General features: G+C 38.3%; 1 non-coding gene across 1 annotated transcript; it reads right to left on the bottom strand.

The window, feature by feature from the left end:
• Positions 1-3,691: 3,691 nt before the first annotated feature.
• Positions 3,692-3,798, bottom strand: LOC127108544 (small nucleolar RNA R71). The gene has a single exon (XR_007796075.1). It is a non-coding gene; the product is annotated as a small nucleolar RNA R71 (small nucleolar RNA).
• Positions 3,799-6,030: the final 2,232 nt, after the last annotated feature.

Below are 6,030 nucleotides of genomic sequence, written 5' to 3'. Positions count from 1 at the left end.
TGAAGCAAAGATGGAACAGTGATGTATAGATGCCAAATGCTCGAAACAGTTGCTATTTCAAGCTTCCAATGATGAATGGAGGAGGATCCTAGCTCAGCAAGGCATGAGGTGATTCAAACACAAATCTGCCATGGATGAATGCTTGAAGAAAACAGAGCTTGCTCCTTGGTTCCAGTTGGTTTATGATGGTTGGAATCAGCTCAAAATGGATGTTGAATGAGGAAGCAACAATAGCCAGTTCGTGTGCTTGAAGTTTGTTGACAGAATTTCAAAAATGGAAGAAGATGAGAATTTTAGAGAGTGAGGTTTTCTGTTGGTTATGTTGGCTGCTAGGGTTGCAAAATGGCAGAGAAATGACATATATACTTCTGTTTTAAGTTTACTAATTGAGTGCTAAACACAAATTAGTTTAATTGTAAGTTTTGCTAAATGACCACTTGTGTTCCAATGGTGAGGTGCAAGGGTAAAAGCCACGAAATTGGGCTTGTAACACAACCAAAACAACATATCTGATCATATTTGAATGGCAAAAATGGTTGGAAATGGTTAAATTGAAGTTTCACTTTTTCACCTCTCTTGAAAATTAATTCATGTAAGTGCAAAAAGGCCATTTTGATCCATGAGGTTTTGGTGCATGAGGGTTACATATTTGGAAAGAGGAGGTCAAATGTGACTTGTTGCAAAAAAACCCCACCCAATTTGGCCAAATGGTTTGAGAGATATGGCCTTTTGAAGTTCAAAAATTTCTGAAAATGATTTGATCATAACTTGCCAACCATACATGGGAATTAAGTGTTCTTGGACTTTTTGGAAATGGGAGAACAAGATCTTCAACTTTCATGTTGGGAAAAAATTCATTTGAAGCTTTTATCATGATGTAAGTTTGAGGATCAAGACTTTCCATTTTTGGCAAATTCCAATTATAGGTCAACTTTCTATTTTTGGAAATTTCTTGTTTGGCTTCAAATTCTTCCATGATGATGTTTGACATGTTATATGAGGCTTATATGAACATGAATGAGCCTTCTCAAACCAATTCCCACCATCCAATCACTGATTAAATGCACAGTTGACCAACAGTTGACTTTTTAGGGTTTCTGGTGAACTGAGCCATGACTGATGACTTCTGAGCAATCAAACCTTGACCAAAACACTTCAAAAGGACCCCTAGGTCATGTGAACATGTTAGACCAACCCTAGGGCCTTGCTCAATGAAAATTGCACTTGCTTGCTTGATTGACTGATCTCCTGACCAGTTTGACCTAACTTGTCAGCTGAACTTGCACTTGGGCAAATGGACAATGCAATGTTATGCAGTGGACTATATTATGTTAATGAACTAATGATGAAAATGTATGTACAAAATGTAGGTGCAAATTTGAGGTGCTACATCAAGAACCACACTCACAATGATAACCCACCCACTAGGAGGGAGGCAAGGTGTACAATGATCCTTGAGGCAATGATATGATGCCATGAGGGATCTTAGGGCAAAAATTGGGGTCTTACAGTGACGCTGTGACGACCGCCACACATGGTGTGACGAGCGTCACGCCCCTCTGCTTAGTGTTACGAGCGTAACACATGGTGTGACGGACGTCACACCCCCACTCCTATTTTTCTGCCTTTGACGCGCGTAACAGAAGCACTTCTCCCCTATTTCTCCGCTTGACTCGTTGACACGTTATAAACCATACTGAAGGAACTTTTGGGAAACAGTTACTTTATGGATGAATATAAATAGACCTCAAGGGATCCAATTGAGGGTTCCTCTCCTTTTTGGCCGTGCAAGTTTTTACAGCAATACATTTTCCAGCATTCCATTTTCTCAGCATTTTTATTTCCTTAGCATTTTATTTTCTTTTCTTTGTTAGCTTAATTTTTTAGGCATTCAATTAATTTTCTCACAATAGTTTCTACATCGGAAACTATTGTGTAACTTTTACTGGATCTAACCTTACGTTAGATCATAGTATTTTACTTCCTTGTTTTTATTTTACTGTCTGACCGAAGATTGTGAAGAACAAATCCAACCGGTTTGTGGTGGAGTGTTCAAGCATCAAAGCTAGGGAACAACCGAGATTTCTATTAATTTTAAAGGTTCATTAATTTATTGTTTTAATTTATATATGCTCTGTACTGCTGTTTATCTATATTGTTTGTCTGATATGGCTGTATTTAAGCATGATTATTGTTTAGGCTTGTTTAGCATGTCCGGCTAAATAAATTTAGATATCGGTATGTAAAGTAAGCGGAATAAAGGAATCAAAACTGAGTTGGTTTAAATTTATTTAAAAATATAGTCACTCTTTTTATGGTCTCAATTTACAGAGTTAATACCAAAGTTTTTGTACGAGAGTAAAAGACATAAAGAAGTTAAAATCAATAGAACGACGGTTTGAGCTTTTAACTGGACAGTGTAAATTGGACATTAACTTTAAATCAGGGCGAAAGCAATTTTTAGAGTTAATTAAATTCTAATCATTTTCAAAAAGTATTTTTAAAGGTTAAATGTGAGGACGAGAGTTAAGCATTTAAGTTTAATCATATAATCTAAGTCAACAGAGCGAGAGTTTGAGACGAGGGTGTTTAAACGGTTAGTATTTTCTTAAAAAGAGTTTCTATAGATTCCATTGCTTTCAAAAAGTGATTTTAGATTTAACTAAATAGTGAGAGCGTACGTTAATATAAAGTCATAGTCTGATTCAACAGAGCGAGAGTTTGAGAAAAGACTTTTAATCAATAGTGTCTACTGAAAAGACTTATTTTAAAACTAAGAAACCAACGAAGACTTGATTCCCTAATTACGACGAACTACATACCGATATCCGTGTTATTTGATATTTAATCTAGATCCAATTTTATTTTACTTTTCCCCCTAATCATCAAAGTATCATCCGCCTTAGCTTTACGAAGTAACCTTAGAAAAACGGTATATCGATTCATTAAGTTCCTGTGGGATCGATATCTTTTAAAACTACGCGATTAGACTGTGCACTTACAGTTAATACCCCAATAGACTCATAAAGTCGCGATCAAGTTTTTGGCGCCGTTGCCGGGGACTTTTATTTAGTCGATATCGTAACTCTTCTGTTACGCTGTAGAGACTAAGACATTTTTTATTTTTCCTTCTTTTTCGTTGATTTGTATGCCACACACTCGCTCACAAGGCGAACCGTACTACTTACGAATCAACGACGTTGAACGATATCTCCGAGTATTACGCCGAATTCGGGAGTATCGTGCTGCAAACAATCTTCCTCCAATCGAAATTCCTGATCTCAAAAATCTCCTTCCTTCGCCGATACCCGAGATGGCAGAACCAGCTCGTGCTCTTCGAGATTACGCCGCTCCATCGCAAGATGAGCCGCATTCGAGTATTGCTCCACCCGCAATTGAAGCAAACAACTTCGAACTTAAACCTTCGTTGTTGCAGGCAGTGCAACAGAACCAATTTTCTGGAAATCCTACCGAGGATCCAAACCTTCATTTATCCGTATTTGTCCAATACGCTGATACTGTTAAAGCTAATGGTGTCACTTCAGAGGCAATTCGACTTTGTCTCTTTCCTTTCTCGTTAAGAGACAAAGCTAGAAGATGGCTTCAGTCTCTTCCTTCCAACTCAGTCACCACATGGAATGAGTTGAAGAAAGTCTTTCTTGCCTGATATTTTCCTCCAAGCAAAACAACTATGTTAAGAGCTCAGATAAATGGATTTAAGCAGAAAGATAACGAGTCTCTTTTCGAAGCATGGGAAAGATACAAAGACATGATGAGACTTTGTCCACACCATAGTTTAGAGGACTGGTTAGTAATTCATACCTTCTATAATGGTCTTTTGTACAACACAAGGTTAACAATAGATGCCGCCGCCGATGGTGCGCTTATGGATAAACCTTACACCGATGCTTATCAACTTATTGAGAGCATGGCCCAAAATCATTATCAGTGGGGAAGCGACCGAACAATGGTAGAAAAACCTCAAACAAAAGGGGGCATGTACGAGATAAGTAGCCTTGATCATGTTAATGCAAAAGTGGATGCTCTTGCCCAGAAAATCGAAAGTTTAAATGTATCACCTCCAGCCACCGTGGTTGCCGTAACTCAAAATTGCGAAGTCTGTGGAATCCAAGGTCACACTCCTACAGATTGTCAACTCCTAACAGGAATCCAAGCAGAGCAAGTGAACTATGCTCAAGGAAATCCCTACTCGCATACCTATAACTCAAACTGGAAGAACCATCCTAATTTTTCATATAAGAGTAATAATGCTTTATACGCACCAGGTCAAGCCCCAGCTATACCTCCTGGATATCAAAAGCCGACCCCATCTACACCTAACAATAACATTCCTAGGAAATCCAATTTGGAAATCATGATGGAGAACTTCATAGCTTCTCAACAGCAAACGAATAAAGAGTTCTTAAACCAGAATGTACACACTAACGAACAGATTAAACAACTAGCAAGTAAAGTAGATGCCCTGGCTACCCATAACAAAATGCTGGAAACACAAATCTCGCAAGTAGCTCAACAACAAGTGCCTACTGCTGCCCCAACTGGTACATTTCCTGGACAACCCCAACCTAATCCGAAAAGCCACGCTCATGCAATTATATTAAGAAGTGGAACAGAGGTAGAAGGACCATCTGACCCAAGGATTGAAAACCAAAACTCTAAAAAGTCAACTGAGGAAGAAAGTAAACCTAAGGAAAAGGAAGAGTGTAATAAGGAAACCGTAGAAAAGAAAGAACCTTATGTACCTCCACCGCCTTACAAACCACCTATCCCTTACCCTCAAAGGCAAATTAAAACCAAAGACGCGGGCCAATCTAAAAAATTTGTTGACCTACTGAAACAATTAAACGTCACAATTCCTTTTACAGAAGCTATTACACAGATGCCCTCATATGCTAAGTTTTTAAAAGAAATTCTTTCTAATAAAAGGAAACTTGAAGATAGCGAAACCGTTACACTCACTGCTGAGTGCAGCGCGATAATCCAAAATATGCCTCCTAAACTTAAAGACCCTGGTAGTTTCTCTATACCCTGTCATATAGGAAAATTTGTCATAGACAAAGCTTTGTGCGATTTAGGAGCCGGTATCAGTGTTATGCCCTTGTCCATATGCAAGAGACTTGAAATGGGAGAATTAAGACCAACTAAAATGTATGTGCAATTAGCAGATCGTTCCGTTAGATATCCTGTAGGAATTCTTGAAAACGTTCCCGTGCGTATAGGTCAATTCTACATCCCAACCGATTTTATAATTATGGACATAAGAGAAGATGAAGTTACCCCCATTATATTGGGAAGACCATTCTTAGCAACCGTCGGTGCCATCATAGACGTAAAACGAGGACGACTCACTTTCGAAGTAGGAGAAGAAAAAATTGAGTTCATTCTTTCCAAAATTTTGAAAGCACATGCAATAGATGACACATGTTACTTCATGGATATCATCGATGAATGCATAAAAGAAACATAATTAGAAAATGACGACTTGTTTGACTGTCGTGTAGAAGACATACTTAACCAATGTTTAGCAATAACATCGGATCCTACACAATGCCTCAAGAAACCAACCCTCGACCTGAAAACACTTCCCAAAAATCTGAGATATGAATTCCTAGACTTAGAACTTGAACGACCAGTGATAGTAAATGCAGACCTAGGAAAACTCGAAACCGAAAAACTCCTACATATTTTAAGAAAATATCCAACCGCACTAGGATACAACATCACCGATCTTAAAGGGATAAGTCCTTCTATTTGTATGCACCGCATCATGCTAGAAGAAGACTGTAAAACTTCTAGGGAACATCAGAGGAGACTAAACCCGATCCTAAGTGAGGTAGTAAAGAAGGAAGTAACGAAATTATTAGAAGCAGGTATCATATATCCTATATCTGATAGCAAATGGGTTAGTCCTGTACACGTAGTACCAAAGAAAGGAGGTATAACAGTGATCGAAAATGAAAAAGGAGAAACTATAACCAAACGAATCGAATCGGGATGGAGAATGTGCAT

The sequence above is a fragment of the Lathyrus oleraceus genome, chromosome 7, assembly GCF_024323335.1.
Source record: "Lathyrus oleraceus cultivar Zhongwan6 chromosome 7, CAAS_Psat_ZW6_1.0, whole genome shotgun sequence".
Classification (NCBI taxonomy): Eukaryota; Viridiplantae; Streptophyta; class Magnoliopsida; order Fabales; family Fabaceae; genus Lathyrus; species Lathyrus oleraceus.
This window is presented reverse-complemented; position numbering and strand designations above follow the sequence as displayed.